The following is an 18431-nucleotide window of genomic DNA, read 5'->3' on the forward strand; positions in this document are numbered from 1 at the left end:
ACAGAGTTTCAATACTGATACCGTTTGTTTCTATAGAAACTAGACTCAGAGAGGAATCTATACATATATGGAATGACTCCTAATTATCCCTGGTTAATTTATAATGAATTTCCAAAGTCGGAACAGGGAATCCAGAAACTGTTCTGGCCCTGTCTCACGAGAACCTGAATATCTCTTAACATACTGTCCATATGATCGTTTCGTTACTTTCCTATGAAAATAGATTCATCAAGGTTCACTTACATAATTTATTCACTATTTAATTCCATTCCTACTATTTTTAGCGATTTTTCACATCCACATCACTGCTGCTGCCAGCATCTGTTTTTTTTAAGGTAAACTTTACCTATTTCATGATCCTCCATGGATCAACTAGAGTTTGTCATACATATTCCAAAAGTGATCAAGAATAACCCTTCCCATGGCTAACCGTTACCAACATTTCCATACCTCTCGACGGACAACATACAAAACGATTATAATGCTATGATCAAAGTATATTTAAGCCATTTTCGCATGGCTATCCAAATTTACACAAAACCGAAGGGTACATGACCAACAACAAAAGGGTAGTCCTATACATGCCATTTCAAAGTTCAACCAAAATTGTACCAAAAGGGGGCTTTGATAGTGTGGGAGACTTCGACTTCCAAAAATCCCGAGTCCGATAGCTGACGAACCAAAATCTATAAAACAGAGATTCAAAGAACGGAGTAAGCATTTAATGCTTAGTAAGTTTTAAGCAGTGTCAACAGATAACAATCAAATTATAACATAGTTGTTCGTATTTTTTTATTTCACTCTTCCTTCGGGCATACCATCCCTTTACCGAATATGCACATCTCATCATATACAATAGGCAGATAAACTTTCACATAAAAGTGAGCTCATGTGACATAGATATATCGTATGATTTCACATAACCTCTCACATTGATCCGATGTCACATAATCATAGGAATAGTCTCATAGATTGCTCTCGTATGCATCACATAACTACCTTATGATTTAGTGCAAATCAAGCTCACATATGAACTTGGAGTACATACCTGTTTAACCTTTCGCATTGAATATATTTATAAGCAATTCTTATTACGAAGTCTTACCCGGACATAATCTCCACACGAAGTTATCGGGTCTTACCCGGACAAAATCCCCGCACGTAGTCATCGGGTCTTTAGAGCTCGGATATAGTACGAGCACGAAGCTTACGGACATTAATCAGTGATAATATTCTCGCATAAAGCCTGCGGGGTTTTAACCCGGATATAGTACTGACACAAATGCCCTTCGGGACTTATCACATTTATACACTTTCACATCCATCACGTTGGCCACTCGGCCCTGTCACATATATACACTTTCACATTCATCACATCGGCCATTAGGCCTTATCACATATATACACTTTCACATTCATCACATCGGCCATTAGGCCTTATCACATATATACACTTTCACATTCAGCACATCGGCCATTAGGCCTTATCACATATATACACTTTCACATTCATCACATCGGCCAATAGGCCTTATCACATATATACACTTTCATATTCATCACATCGGCCATTAGGCCTTATCACATATATACACTTTCACGTTGATCACATCGGCCATTAGGCCTTATCACATATATACACTTTCACATTCATCACATCGGCCATTAGGCCTTATCACATATATACACTGTCTTGGCTGAATCTACATCTATCATTTTCCAATATCACAATTTAGAATTCACGTATGGGTTTAATCAATAGCTTATGAGCAACTAAAACAAGTTTATCAAGGTTTAGAACATAATCTCAAATTCAGCACAAGCTGTTTTTCCTGCGCAATAGTGACTAAATTATTTATAACTGTTGCTACAAAACTCCAAATCACTTTCCGTTAATTTTTCCTGAATATAGACTCGTATATCTTCCATCCATAAAATTTCCAGAATTTTAGGTTTGGCCAATCAATACCATATTTTTCTTAATGTTTCCCCTGTTTCACTGTTTCACTAATCTGACCACTTTTCACTACGAATCAAATTTCTCATTGTACAGAATTCAAAATGTGTTGTATTTGATTTCATTTGAAACTAGACTCATTAAGGAGTCTAAGCATATAAATTTTATCTTATAACCATTTTTGTACAATTTATAATGATTTTCTAAATACAGAACAGAGGATTACAGTGTCATTCTGCGCTGTCTCACACAACTTTAAGTAACTCATTATCAGAAATTCCTTTGCTTACACGGTTTCTTTTATAAGAAACTAGACTCATTAAGCTTTAATTTCATGTCTCATTCAGCCTCTAATTCAAATCCATAAATTTATGGTGATTTTCTAAAGTCACGTTACTGCTGCTGTCCTAAGCAGACTATTTCAAATTACCCTTAAATTCCCAAGCTCAAACACTTAAGAACTTACCATTTGAACTTAGAACATATCATGGCCACATCATATCTTATTAAATCAACTCATCATGTCCTATTATAATTGAATTTACTCAACGTTTAATCACTTAAAACTTACCTCGGATGTGGTCGAACGATTTCGGCGGCTATTTGATCACTTTTTCCTTCCCTTTATCGGATTTAGTTCCCCTTTGCTCTTGAGCTTAATTTAACAAATAATTGATTTAATCATTTGAACATCGAAAAGAGAAAATCAAGGTACTTAACCCATATATATATACATTAGACATTAAAGTCACATACATATGAAATCATTTCCATTTCGTTTAACAGTTAACTTTTACCACATATCAAATAACCCATTTCTTTTCTCATGTGGCCGATTATATTCGGTCATGCATACTCACATAAAATCAATTTGGAGACTCTATCAACCCAACATACATTCGGCAATAGTCTATAGTTCTCTCTCTCGGCCACTCATTTCACACTTAACAAAGCTTCCATTCGAAATCATTAGTGAGTATCAATTAACTTAGGCTACCTTTAAACCTTTATTTATCACCTCATGCCAAACCAAAGACCACATTCGGCACTTTCATCCACCATTCTACCAAGCATGTAATATTCAACCACAACCAACTCACAATCGGCCCTAGTTCATAACAAGGTAGCCGAATTCTTTTTATGGTTCAAACACTCATCTATCATCATTCACCTAACTTTAACATGAAACAACAAAACTCACCATTATTAGCTACCATAGTCGAAAACCTTACTCAATCCAAAAATCAAAATTTCATCATGGGTTACAAAAAAAAATAACTCTATATCTCACTCAAGATCAACTAAAATTTCAAGAACTAATATGAACACCTTACCTTAATATTGACCTAAGATGACCGATGGCTTCACTCCCTTCTTCCTCCTTTCAATTCGGCCAAGAAGAACCAAAGAACACAACTTGTTTTCATCACCAAATGCTCTTGTTCCCTTTTTTTTTCTTTAGATTCGGCTAGGAAGAAACATGTATGATGATCTCTTTTTTTTTTCTTTCACCCATCCCTTCCTTTAGTTATCAATTCTTTATTTTATTACATCCTCCATACTAATATGGCACCTAGTTAATTAAAGTTAATATAAAATTCACACTTGATTATACAATTTGTAGCATGGCCGGCCACTACCTATAGTTTGGCTAATTTGACATGCAAGGACAAGCACTTTCCCACATATACTAATAGGCCACTTTAGCACTTGCCTAGCATATTTCTAAATTGTCTCACATAAGTCCCTACTAATAATTTTCACATACACTGACCAAATTGAAGTATGGAACTATCACACAAGCATTTACTCACATCATAAACACAGAATATAACCTTTAATTATTTATAAGACTCGGTTTCGTGGTCCCGAAACCACTTTCCGACTAGGGTCACTTTAGGGGTGTCACAACTCTCCCCCTTTAGGGATTTTCGTCCCCGAAAATTTCTACTGATGTATAGTTTAGGATAACGTCCTCTTATTGAATTATATTCATATAAACATTAGCTCATCGATAGCAATTGTAATTCATTATTGATTTTGCATCGATCTATAAAATCATTTTCTTATCTTAAAACAAATACATAAACATTTCTACAAGTATGCACATATATCTCATTTTCTTGATTTCATAAGCAATAATCACTTAATTTAATTCACAAATGCATTTCAAACACATATTAAGTACATATTGACATGTATAATTCACATCATCAAGCCACATATTTGTAACCCACATTTTCATTCATGTATAAGCTGTAACCTGACCGAAAGTACACATATACTCAAACATCCCAATAAATATCCTTTATAACTCCATCATATCTCACTATTCAACTTAACCTATTTCCAACAGAAAATCAACTTCCACATACCTGAACATTGAATTCATTTAGCACATTTAATCACTGTTAACGATACCCGTTGAATCATTCGAAATCATTACGGATACTCATTAAGCACATATAGCTCTTACAATGCCATATCCTAGATATGGTCTTTCATATGCTCACATATCGAGCCGATGCCATGTCCCAGACATGGTCTTACACACTATCTCAATCAATGCCTTCGTCCCAGACGAGGTCTTACATGAATTCCACTTCACACACTTAGTGCCCACTGACCGATCTCGCACTCATAGTGCTCGATTAAAGGAATTCGCACACACACAGTGCCTCTAATCATTCACACACATAGTGCTCTTATTCATTCGTTATTACACATTAAAATGACTTAACCAAGTCTATAAACATCATGTATGCACACTTTTAAACATATCATCTCATTTAAATTTGAATTCGTATAGTAATGAATACTTAAACTTTGCTCAAATTACCGGCACGAAGCCTACTGGGCACGAAGGCCCGAATACACGTCACCAGCATGATTGCTCTTCGGGACCTAGCCGGGATATAATACCAGCACGAATGCTCTTCGGGGTTTAGCACGGATATATCACTAGCACGAATGCTCTTCGGAACTTAGCCCGGATACATCACTAGCATGAATGCTCTTCGGGACTTAGCCCGGATACATCACTAGCACGAATGCTCTTCGGAACTTAGCCCGGATACATCACTAGCATGAATGCTCTTCGGGAATTAGCCCGGTTATAGTAACTCGCACAAATGCCTTCGGGACTTAACTCGAATTTTGTAACTCGCACCAATGCCTTCGAGCTTAGCCCGGAATTAGTAACTCGCACAAATGCCTTCGGATCTTAGTCCGGATATGGTCACTTAGCACAAAGCCTTCGGGACTTAGCCCGGACATCATTCGAATAACCATGCACATTTAACAATAAATCATGACACATTCATATTTCATTTTCATTAGCAAAACTCAAACACAAGACACTTATCACTCTTGCAATTTCGGCTCAATACCCACACACAAAGAGCATGATTTTGATTTGCTTAAAACATGATCTAATCAAATCATAATTTAAGCTCTATTACTCAAGAACCTACTTATGTTATACCCTTCTCAATATTGACACATCATAAGCATGTCTCAGTCCTCTCAATACCATCTGCTACAGCTCGATCGGGATCGGAATTCATTACAATAAATAAACACATTTTCAATTGTCAGAAATCACCACACTATCAAATATCCACATAATGGCATGTATAGCTAGACCCAAACGTATTACGGTAGTCCTAGAATCGACTAAACCGTAGCTCTGATACCAATAAAATTGTAACACCCCGTACCCGAGACCGTTGCCGGAGTCGGACACGAGGGGTTCACAGACTAAATTCGCTTACTATCGCAGTCCATTTTAAAAATTTCCAGGCAGTTGGCTAACTGCATCACTGTCACCTTAAAAATCATATCTTGAGTTTCACAACTCGAAAATCAGTTTCGTAATTTTTCCCTGAAACTAGACTCATATGTCCATCTACTTAATTTTTTCTAGAATTTTTGGTCAGGCCAATTAGTACAGTTTATTCGTTAAATTCTCCCCTGTTACAGGGTGCGACTACACTGACCTTCATGCATTACGATTTGGATATCTCCCTGCACAGAGTTTCAATACTGATGCCGTTTGTTTCTATAGAAACTAGACTCAGAGAGGAATCTATACATATATGGAATGACTCCTAATTATCCCTGGTTAATTTATAATGAATTTCCAAAGTCGGAACAGGGAATCCAGAAACCGTTCTGGCCCTGTCTCACGAGAACCTGAATATCTCTTAACATACTGTCCATATGATCGTTTCGTTACTTTCCTATGAAAATAGATTCATCAAGGTTCACTTACATAATTTATTCACTATTTAATTCCATTCCTACTATTTTTAGCGATTTTTCACATCCACATCACTGCTGCTGCCAGCATCTGTTTTTTTTAAGGTAAACTTTACCTATTTCATGATCCTCCATGGATCAACTAGAGTTTGTCATACATATTCCAAAAGTGATCAAGAATAACCCTTCCCATGGCTAACCGTTACCAACATTTCCATACCTCTCGACGGACAACATACAAAACGATTATAATGCTATGATCAAAGTATATTTAAGCCATTTTCGCATGGCTATCCAAATTTACACAAAACCGAAGGGTACATGACCAACAACAAAAGGGTAGTCCTATACATGCCATTTCAAAGTTCAACCAAAATTGTACCAAAAGGGGGCTTTGATAGTGTGGGAGACTTCGACTTCCAAAAATCCCGAGTCCGATAGCTGACGAACCAAAATCTATAAAACAGAGATTCAAAGAACGGAGTAAGCATTTAATGCTTAGTAAGTTTTAAGCAGTGTCAACAGATAACAATCAAATTATAACATAGTTGTTCGTATTTTTTTATTTCACTCTTCCTTCGGGCATATCATCCCTTTACTGAATATGCACATCTCATCATATACAATAGGCAGATAAACTTTCACATAAAAGTGAGCTCATGTGACATAGATATATCGTATGATTTCACATAACCTCTCACATTGATCCGATGTCACATAATCATAGGAATAGTCTCATAGATTGCTCTCGTATGCATCACATAACTACCTTATGATTTAGTGCAAATCAAGCTCACATATGAACTTGGAGTACATACCTGTTTAACCTTTCGCATTGAATATATTTATAAGCAATTCTTATTACGAAGTCTTACCCGGACATAATCTCCACACGAAGTTATCGGGTCTTACCCGGACAAAATCCCCGCACGTAGTCATCGGGTCTTTAGAGCTCGGATATAGTACGAGCACGAAGCTTACGGACATTAATCAGTGATAATATTCTCGCATAAAGCCTGCGGGGTTTTAACCCGGATATAGTACTGACACAAATGCCCTTCGGGACTTATCACATTTATACACTTTCACATCCATCACGTTGGCCACTCGGCCCTGTCACATATATACACTTTCACATTCATCACATCGGCCATTAGGCCTTATCACATATATACACTTTCACATTCATCACATCGGCCATTAGGCCTTATCACATATATACACTTTCACATTCAGCACATCGGCCATTAGGCCTTATCACATATATACACTTTCACATTCATCACATCGGCCAATAGGCCTTATCACATATATACACTTTCATATTCATCACATCGGCCATTAGGCCTTATCACATATATACACTTTCACGTTGATCACATCGGCCATTAGGCCTTATCACATATATACACTTTCACATTCATCACATCGGCCATTAGGCCTTATCACATATATACACTGTCTTGGCTGAATCTACATCTATCATTTTCCAATATCACAATTTAGAATTCACGTATGGGTTTAATCAATAGCTTATGAGCAACTAAAACAAGTTTATCAAGGTTTAGAACACAATCTCAAATTCAGCACAAGCTGTTTTTCCTGAGCAATAGTCACTAAATTATTTATAACTGGAGCTACAAAACTCCAAATCACTTTCCGTTAATTTTTCCTGAATATAGACTCGTATATCTTCCATCCATAAAATTTCCAGAATTTTAGGTTTGGCCAATCAATACCAGATTTTTCTTAATGTTTCCCCTGTTTCACTGTTTCACTAATCTGACCACTTTTCACTACGAATCAAATTTCTCATTGTACAGAATTCAAAATGTGTTGTATTTGATTTCATTTGAAACTATACTCATTAAGGAGTCTAAGCATATAAATTTTATCTTATAACCATTTTTGTACAATTTATAATGATTTTCTAAATACAGAATAGAGGATTACAGTGTCATTCTGCGCTGTCTCACACAACTTTAAGTAACTCATTATCAGAAATTCCTTTGCTTACACGGTTTCTTTTATAAGAAACTAGACTCATTAAGCTTTAATTTCATGTCTCATTCAGCCTCTAATTCAAATCCATAAATTTATGGTGATTTTCTAAAGTCACGTTACTGCTGCTGTCCTAAGCAGACTATTTCAAATTACCCTTAAATTCCCAAGCTCAAACACTTAAGAACTTACCATTTGAACTTAGAACATATCATGGCCACATCATATCTTATTAAATCAACTCATCATGTCCTATTATAATTGAATTTACTCAACGTTTAATCACTTAAAACTTACCTCGGATGTGGTCGAACGATTTCGGCGGCTATTTGATCACTTTATCCTTCCCTTTATCGGATTTAGTTCCCCTTTGCTCTTGAGCTTAATTTAACAAATAAATTGATTTAATCATTTGAACATCAAAAAGAGAAAATCAAGGTACTTAACCCATATATATATACATTAGACATTAAAGTCACATACATATGAAATCATTTCCATTTCGTTTAACACTTAACTTTTACCACATATCAAATAACCCATTTCTTTACTCATGTGGCCGATTATATTCGGTCATGCATACTCACATAAAATCAATTTGGAGACTCTATCAACCCAACATACATTCGGCAATAGTCTATAGTTCTCTCTCTCGGCCACTCATTTCACACTTAACAAAGCTTCCATTCGAAATCATTAGTGAGTATCAATTAACTTAGGCTACCTTTAAACCTTTATTTATCACCTCATGCCAAACCAAAGACCACATTCAGCACTTTCATCCACCATTCTACCAAGCATGTAATATTCAACCACAACCAACTCACAATCGGCCCTAGTTCATAACAAGGTAGCCGAATTCTTTTTATGGTTCAAACACTCATCTATCATCATTCACCTAACTTTAACATGAAACAACAAAACTCACCATTATTAGCTACCATAGTCGAAAACCTTACTCAATCCAAAAATCAAAATTTCATCATGGGTTACAAAAAAATAACTTGATATCTCACTCAAGATCAACTAAAATTTCAAGAACTAATATGAACACCTTACCTTAATATTGACCTAAGATGACCGATGGCTTTACTCCCTTCTTCCTCCTTTCAATTCGGCCAAGAAGAACCAAAGAACACAACTTGTTTTCATCACCAAATGCTCTTGTTCCCTTTTTTTTCTTTAGATTCGGCTAGGAAGAAACATGTATGATGATCTCTTTTTCTTTTCTTTCACCCATCCCTTCCTTTAGTTATCAATTCTTTATTTTATTACATCCTCCATACTAATATGGCACCTAGTTAATTAAAGTTAATATAAAATTCACACTTGATTATACAATTTGTAGCATGGCCGGCCACTACCTATAGTTTGGCTAATTTGACATGCAAGGACAAGCACTTTCCCACATATACTAATAGGCCACTTTAGCACTTACCTAGCATATTTCTAAATTGTCTCACATAAGTCCCTACTAATAATTTTCACATACACTGACCAAATTGAAGTATGGAACTATCACACAAGCATTTACTCACATCATAAACACAGAATATAACCTTTAATTATTTATAAGACTCGGTTTCGTGGTCCCGAAACCACTTTCCGACTAGGGTCCTTTAGGGGTGTCACAGGTAATGACTTTTATTATTAACTATTGAGTGCTTCATGTATTGTCCTTAAACACCTCGAGTGATTTGAGTGAATCTTTAGTGAGGATGTAAAACCCTGTGATATTTTGAGTCGAAGGTAAGTACTTAGATGAGGGGAGACACCTATGCTTTAATGATAACATACTCAACTTGGAATGTTTTGGAACTTTGATGTTCTTTCAGCCAAATTCTCAATGTAAGATTACTTATGGATTATTTTGAGATATTATTAATAGGAATTATAAGTTAAGAAGAATTTATTTTGATTGTGAGTTGAGGGTTTTGCTTCAGGACAAGCAAATGCTTAAGTGTGGGGGTATTTGATAAATCGTAATTTATACATATTTTTACCTCATGCCTAACGCATTTATGGATGGTTTTTCCTTAGATTTGGTGAATTCGATGCTTCTAATCTTTTAATTTCATGTTTTATACTTAGGAGAGCATAGGAGAGTAAAAAGAGCGAGAAATGGGCCAAAAATAGAGAAAATGGACCTACATGGGAAAACAACACGGCCTGGACTTCCTCACACCGGCGGGTTACATAGCCATGTCAATTTGGCAGGATCGAAGCACGACTTACACGGGTGGATCACAAGCCCATGCCCATTTAGCAACCTTGGCCACGGCCGTCAGTGATCGCACACGGGCGTGTTACACAGGTGTGTCCTTGCCGAACCCAAGTTTAGTCCAATTCAAAAAAGGCCAATTTTGAGGGCTCTTAGGCATTCCAAAGCCTATTTAAACACTTGATGAGGCATTTAGGAGGGGCAGGCAGAAAAGGAAGCAAGGGATTACTCAAAGAAAGCCGATTGATCCATCTCAAGAGCCAGATTCATCATCAAGACTAGAGATCTCCCTTCAAGTTCCTTCAGGAGTTTTGGGTTTTCTTATGCTTTGTTATCTTTATGGTTTTGAGATGTTTTCTTTCATAAGTATGAACTAAACCCCTAAATACCTAAAGGGAATGAAACCTAAGACAGATCCTGTTATTATTATCTGAATTGTATGATAAATATTTGACTTGTTCTTAATTATGTGTTCTTAATTCTTGTTTTGATACTCCAGGATATTGATTCAAGTTAAGCTCTTATTCAGAGGAGGAATAGACCATGTCTAAGAGTATTTTTGTCATAATTAAGCGGAGTTGATTGCGCGCCTAGAGATAAGGTGACAAGATTTTGACAGATTAGGGTGAAACCTAATAAGGGAATCCATAGATCAAGTTAATGCAATTCTAGGGTGTTAATTAGAAAGAGATTTCAATTGTTCAACCTAGGGTTAGACGTTATTAGTCTCGAAAGAGATAACGATAAACGCCAAATTATACATGTTTTTACCCCAAATACTTAGCATATTTATGGATGTTTACTATTAGATTTGTGGATTTTGGTGCTCTTAATCCGGTTATTTCATGTTTTGTACTCAGGAGAGCACCAAGGGTCAAAAGGAGCCAAAAATGAGCTAAAAAAAAGGCAAAACGGACCAAATCGAGAAGACCACACGGCCTAAGCCTTGCCACACAGGCAGCTCACATGCTCGTGCCTTTCGATGGTGTCGACCAAGGTTTACACGACTCACACGGCCTGGCCATTGAGTCCACATGGCCATGGCAATTTAATGGATCGAACACGGCCTGGAAACCACGTCACACGGTCGTGGCACATGGGCGTGTCCCTTTTTCACGGAGTTGTATTTTACATGGAAAAAGCATACTTATGGGGCAAGAAAGACAATCAAAAGCCTATATAAACACCTTAAGTATGACCTAGAAAGGGGGGCTCTCTCCAGAACTTTTCTGGAACACAGAACCACACGTTGGGAATTACTTGAAGGAAGCCAGACGATCCATCTCAAAAGCCGAAGCTACTCCAAGACTGAAGATCTCTCTCAGAATTCCTTCATAGGCTTTAGAGTTTTCTTTATGTTTTGTTATTTTCATACTTTTGAGATGCACTCTTATTTTATTATGAACTAAAACCCCTTAGATACCTAAGGGGGATAAAACCTATGATGGATCTTGTTATTATTATCTGAACTGCATGATAAATACTTGATTTGTTCTTAATTATGTGTTCTTAATGCTTGAGTTAATACACTGGGTATTAATTCATGATTTGATGTGCTTATGCGGAAGAGGAATAGACCTGCTTAAGAGTAGATTTGGCATAATTAAGCAGAGTTGATCGGGCGCCTAGAAATAGGGTTACGAGATTTTGCCAGATTAGGGTGAAACCTAATATGAGAGTCCATAGATCGAGCTAATGCAACCCTAGAGTGTTAATTAGAGAAAAGTCTCGGTTATTCAATCTAGGGGTTAGAAGTTATTAGTCTTGAATAGGGATAATAACATAAGTTAGGTAGTCTCACGGATCAAGTCAAGTGAATAAATCATCCGGTTCAGAGTCAGATAACAAATGAAATCTAGGTGGATTCCTCCTTGGGTGTCGTCTTTATCAATTGCTTTTCTTCAAGTCTTTTTCCAAACTTTCTCTTTGCTTTGATTAAATTAGTTAATTAGCTTAAATAATTAGTTTAATAAACAAACCCTTTTATTCTTAGGCTAGATAATAAAAAGATAGTTATTACTAGTACTTTTGGTTCCCTTAGGTACGATATCCCGGTCTTGTCGTTACTATACTATTATTCGATAGGTGCACTTGCCTTTTCATCGTGATAATAGTTAGTCTAGGTTTGATCTTCATTATAAATATTTATTACTTGTTACGAATCACTGTGATCAAGTTTTTGGAGCCGTTGCTGGGGAACTAAAATATTAGGAACACTAAATTTTTATTACTTCAGCCATTTATTTTTCTTGCAATTTAATTTAATTTAATTATTATTATTTATTAATTTACTTTCTCTTTCTCTTGACAGGTTTTTATAGTTTATGACTAGAAGAAACCTGTCACGACCCTTACTTTTTGACGATGAAATCGATCAAACAGTTGATAGAAATCAAAGACATAAGGCGTAGTTTACAATACATAGAAAATGAACAAGAAGACAACACTCAACCTCCAACCGATGAGATGGCTGAAAACCAAGACAATCAGCTGCCTCCTGCAATTGCAGCTAATCAAAATCCTGCTCCACGTACTATGTATGACTATGCTAAACCCTCTTTAACAGGAATTGAATCAAGTATAGTTAGACCTGCTATTGCTGCGAATAATTTTGAATTAAAACCTAACACCATTCAGATGATACAACAGTTTGTTCAGTTTGATGGTTTGCAGGATGAAGATCCCAACACTCACTTAGCAAATTTCCTGGAATTTTACGATACATTCAAAATCAATGGCATTTTTGATGATGCCATTCGTCTTCGGTTATTTCCCTTCTCACTGAGAAACAAAGCTAAACAGTGGTTAAACTCATTACCATGAGAGTCTATCACTACTTGGGAACAAACGACCGAGAAATTTTTACTAAAATATTTTCCGTCGGCTAAAACGGCTAAATTATGCAATGATATCTCTTCTTTTGTGCAGATGGACTTAGAAACACTTTATGATGCATGGGAGAGATACAAGGATCTATTGAGAAGGCCCTCACCATGGGTTACCTCTATGGCTGCAAGTTCAAACGTTCTACAATGGTGTGAATCCCTCGACAAGACAAATGATTGACGCAGCTGCTAGCAGAACCATCAACAATAAAACACCGGAAGATGCCTACGAATTCATAGAGGAGATGTCACTGAACAACTATCAGTGGCAAGTCATGAGGACTAAGCCAACAAAAACAGCCGGCGTTTATAACATCGATTCAGTCACCATGCTCTCTAATCAGGTAGAACTTCTCAATAAAAAGATTGATAGTTTTCTTGGTTCTACGCAGGTATATCCAGTAATGAGGTGTGACTCAAACAGAGGAGGTGTGCATACAGAATACCAATCCTTCAATCCTACAACTGAAGAAGAACAAGTCAACTATATGGGTAACAATAACTTTTGATCTCAAAATAACCCATACAGTAATACCTATAATGTAGGTTGGAGGAGCCACCCAAATTTTTCCTGGGGAGGTCAAGGGAATCAAAAGCCACAAAATCCTCAGGGTTTTCAACAGCCAACATATCAACAGGAGAAGAAGCAGAACCTTGAGGAGATGCTTTCAAATTTCATCTAAGTGTCAGAAACCCATTTCCAAAATACCAAGATAGCACTTAAGAATCAACAAGCATTGATCTAAGGACTCGAAACTCAAATAGGTCAGCTATCCAAACTAATCTCTGAGCGACCACAAGGTAGCTTACCAAGTAATACGGAACCTAATCCGAGGGAACACCTCAATGCAATTAGTGCCCAAGACATGGAAGGATTCATTGCACTTGAGCCATAATTATAGCAAGACAACGCGATGAACAAAGGCCGAGAAGAGGCAAACGATGATGATCCTAAATAGGTAAGTACGAATTATAAACCTCGTGTGCCATATCCTGAAGCGATGATGAAAGATAGAATAGAAGAACAATTTGGTAAGTTTGTCAAACTCTTAAAGAAATTACATATTAACTTACCCTTTATTGAAGTTCTTTCGCAGATGCCCAACTCAACAAAATTCTTAAAGGAACTTCAGGCTAATAAAAAGAAATTAGACGCTACATCGCATGTGGAACTCAATGCATTCTACTCAGCTATTCTGAAGAATAAGCTACCTAACAAATTGAAAGATCCAGGGAGTTTTACAATTCCTTGCTTAATTGGTAGTTTATCTGTGAATAATGCTTTAACTGATCTAGGGACAAGTATAAATGTTATGCCGTATAAAATTTTTAAATGACTAGGTCTCGGTAAAGCCAAACAAACTAGGATGAGCATAAAATTGGCTGACAAAACAGTTCGATTTCCTAAGGGTATTATTGAAGATGTTCTCGTTAAAATTGATAAATTTATTTACCCAGTAGACTTTGTCATCTTAGATATGGATGAGGAAAACGAGGTACCTTTAATTTTAGGACGACCCTTCTTAGCAACTGCCAGAACCATTATTAATTTAGGCACAGGGGAGCTAACACTTCGTGCAGGTGACGACGCAGTAACACTCCAAGCACGCGACTCAGTCAAAACCCCTAAGACTCAGGATAATGCTATAAAACCTGTCGATGATAAAACTAATATTCAATCATCCTTGCAGGAACCTTCTCAAACCTAGACAACAGAGACAATGTGCTACTATCATGAAAAGAACAAAGACGTCCATGAAGAACAAAGGCTACAGATAGACGAGCTAGACGAATGGCGAGAACACAAACTGAGAACACATGATAAACTGAAACTACACCAAAACAAGCCCGATACCTCTCCTAATCAACTAAAGGTAGGTGATAAAGTCTTACTAGATGCTGTTGATCCTCACATTGTCACTACCACACCGAATGAGGAAATCCCTCTCACAGTACTCAGTATTTTTCCATTCGGTACGGTAAAGGTGAGTTATCCCGAGTTCGACACTTTTAAGGTAAACAACACCCGATTAAAACCTTGTTTTAAGATTGATAGCACGAACGAAGAGTATGAACTCCTCAACCCACCATGATAAATCAACGGAGAGGTAAGTCTAGCTTACAATATAAATAAGCGCTTCTCGGGAGGCAACCTGAGCACTAACATTTTTTGATTTCGTTATTTTTAATTAATTTCTAACACTTCAAATCATCAACTTTATCTTTGAATTGCAAAGTTTTTTAGCACACACGGCTAAGAACACGAGCGTGCCTAAAGCCGTGACCAAACAGGGGAAGAGACACGGTCATGTAAGACGGCCGTGTTAAAGCAGGACATGATTTCCCAAAACACGGACTGTGGGATAGAAAACCACAAGCATGGGACATGGCCGTGGGTGAACTTGATAGGAATAACACGGGCGTGGGATAGAAAACCACAGGTATGCCAGGGACAAGGCTCGATTTTGTTTCTTTGACACGGGATTACGACACACCCGTGCCATTCAGCCGTGTACAACAATACACGGGCGTGATACCATAACACACGGGCGTAGAAGAAGCGAACAATGTAAGGCACGGCCGTGCGACAGGGCCGTGCGACACACACGCCCAAGACACACGAGCGTGTGATAGTAGCCGGGCACGACCATATTTGAAAAGATTCAAAAAACATAGGCTACCCGCACAACACACGAGCGTGGCCCTAGGCCGTGTGCCCCTCCCCTATATAAACAAACCACTGTTCATCTTCTTCCTCCTTTCAAAAACCTAGCCGAAATCCACCCTCCCCAACCCCTACTCCCTATTCCGGCCACCATTCCCTAGATTCTCACTTCCCCAACCCCCAAACCACACTCAAAGTAACTCCACTTGTATTAATCCCCAGTTTCCCCTCCCTATACCCTCTATTTTTCCCACCAAACGGTTTCCTCTCTTTGTCACACGCCTGTGCTCACCATCACACGCCCGTGCACCGCCTTACAACAGCCCTTGGTTCACTTTCTTAACCTTGTCTTTCCTATTTGTGTTGCTACATCAGTATTTTTCATGCTTTACATAGATATTGTTACTATTACAAATATGTTTTAGACAACTTAAGAATTTGCTTTAGAATTTTCTATATTTGACTTATTTAAAACACTAAATAGCATATACTAGTTTTAGGCCAATTGCTTAACTATTGATGTATCTTGGATTCTATCAATGCTCATGTATTTTCAGGTATATTATGTCGTCATCAAGGGGCAAGAAGGCCGCGGTCCCATCCTCAAAGAGACGTAGGGGACTGAGTTCTTCATCGGTACGAGCTACAGCCGAAGTTCGGCACTTGTTCCTTGAATTTCCACAAGCTTCGCAGGAGGAGCTATTTCAAATACTAAGCGCACGACCCATCACTACAGGTCGTTGCATCGATTGGGCTACCGTAGAGCAAGTCCAGCTTGCTGATGCCATCCGCACCCTCCTGTCTATAGACCTATGGGAACAGTTCTTCGCTATTATCGAGCCCACTTATTTAGAGCTAACTTATAATTATGCTCTACTTTTCATTTACAGGTGGTGATGACGAACAATGACGACCCAGGCACCATTCACTTCCGATTAGGCGGTCTAGTTTGTGCGATGAGTGTCCTAGAGTTTGGAGTTGTTCTGGAACTTTACACCGATGAGTTTATGGAGGAGGAGGACATGAATGCACTCCCACTCAACATCCACATCTCCCCTTCCTTGTGCTAGAAGGCTTTGGCACCACTCTTTTCCACCTACGACCCCAGCCGCTCGAAGGCCTCAGCTCTCCCCCTTTCCCTCCGCTATCTCCATTCCATATTGGCTCACACATTGACCGGGAGGAGAGAGAGCACTGACGTCATCAACACCCATGACGCCTACTATTTATGGTGCATGGCGAACGCACACGTGATTGATTTGGCATACTTCATTGCTTTCGCCAGTCGCCATCAGACCGAGTGGCATCGGAAGGGAGTAATCTCCATCGGCCCCTATGTGACGCGCCTTGCCAGACACTTCGGCCTCCTCGACGTCGTGACCCAGTCATCCGCGCTTACACTGATCGGTCAGATGTCCCCACAGGGCATCACGACTATGTTACACATGAGGATGATCGAACGTCGACGTGGGACTGATCCTCCTTAGTACCGTCTCTCTCATGCCATTGATAAGGAGGATCTTGAGGACATCCCTGATGATGTCCCCCCACAACATGAGGAGCCTTCCATCGCGCCACCTAGGGAACGACCAGTTCATGCTACTGCTTCATTGGCGCACCTTTCCGATCGACTCGCTCACTTCGAGCAGTATTGCACTACACAGTTTGAGATGATTCATGAGCGAGATTGGTGACGGGACCGACAGATGGATGACATGCAGGCCATGATGCAGCAGCTGTGCCAGCACTTCCACATCACCATTCCAGCACCACCACCTGAAGGCCCCACTACCGAGGATCATTGAATCCTCCTATTTTATTTTTATTTTTCTTTTGATTTTTAGTTTTCAATTTTCTTATTTTGAAAGACATATCTATATTAGTAAATTTTTATTTTCCATTTCCTGGTATTTCTAACAAGTAATTCCACTACACTCTCTTCCACACCAACTCTTAATAAGCTCTTCATGATTCTACAGACTTCCAAGTAAAGCTGCTAGGAATATTTTATGCAATGAGGAAATAATTAGGGAACAATGCCTAACCAGTGCCATGTTCAATGAGCCAATTTCTTCATCTAGCCAAGAATAGTGGCCGTTACCATTTTCCCCAAACACTCCATCCTCAGAATCAAGCTCCGCATCCTTCCAACAGGGAGTTTCACCTCTTTAACTCTTATGATTTTCTTTATGTTGAATAGTCTATCTTTGTACATTGAGGGCAATGTACATCTTAAGTGTGGGGGGTGAACATGAAACCTAACTTTTTGCATTATTCTCAAATCCCTGAATTTGGTCTTTTGTTTAAGTGATGTTTTTCATAATCCTGATCGAATGAATTCTGATTGATCTATAATTATTATTGATATGTCATGAACTAGAGCAAGAGAATTATGCATGATTATTTGATTATAGGACATTAGAGAATCAAGCATAATAAGTT

General features: G+C 38.1%; 1 non-coding gene across 1 annotated transcript; it reads right to left on the bottom strand.

Annotated features, from left to right (window-relative positions):
- Positions 1-13334: 13334 nt before the first annotated feature.
- On the bottom strand, positions 13335-13439 carry LOC121205356 (small nucleolar RNA R71). Its single transcript, XR_005900437.1, has one exon. It is a non-coding gene; the product is annotated as a small nucleolar RNA R71 (small nucleolar RNA).
- Positions 13440-18431: the final 4992 nt, after the last annotated feature.

Source organism: Gossypium hirsutum, chromosome A08 (assembly GCF_007990345.1).
Source record: "Gossypium hirsutum isolate 1008001.06 chromosome A08, Gossypium_hirsutum_v2.1, whole genome shotgun sequence".
Lineage (NCBI taxonomy): Eukaryota > Viridiplantae > Streptophyta > Magnoliopsida > Malvales > Malvaceae > Gossypium > Gossypium hirsutum.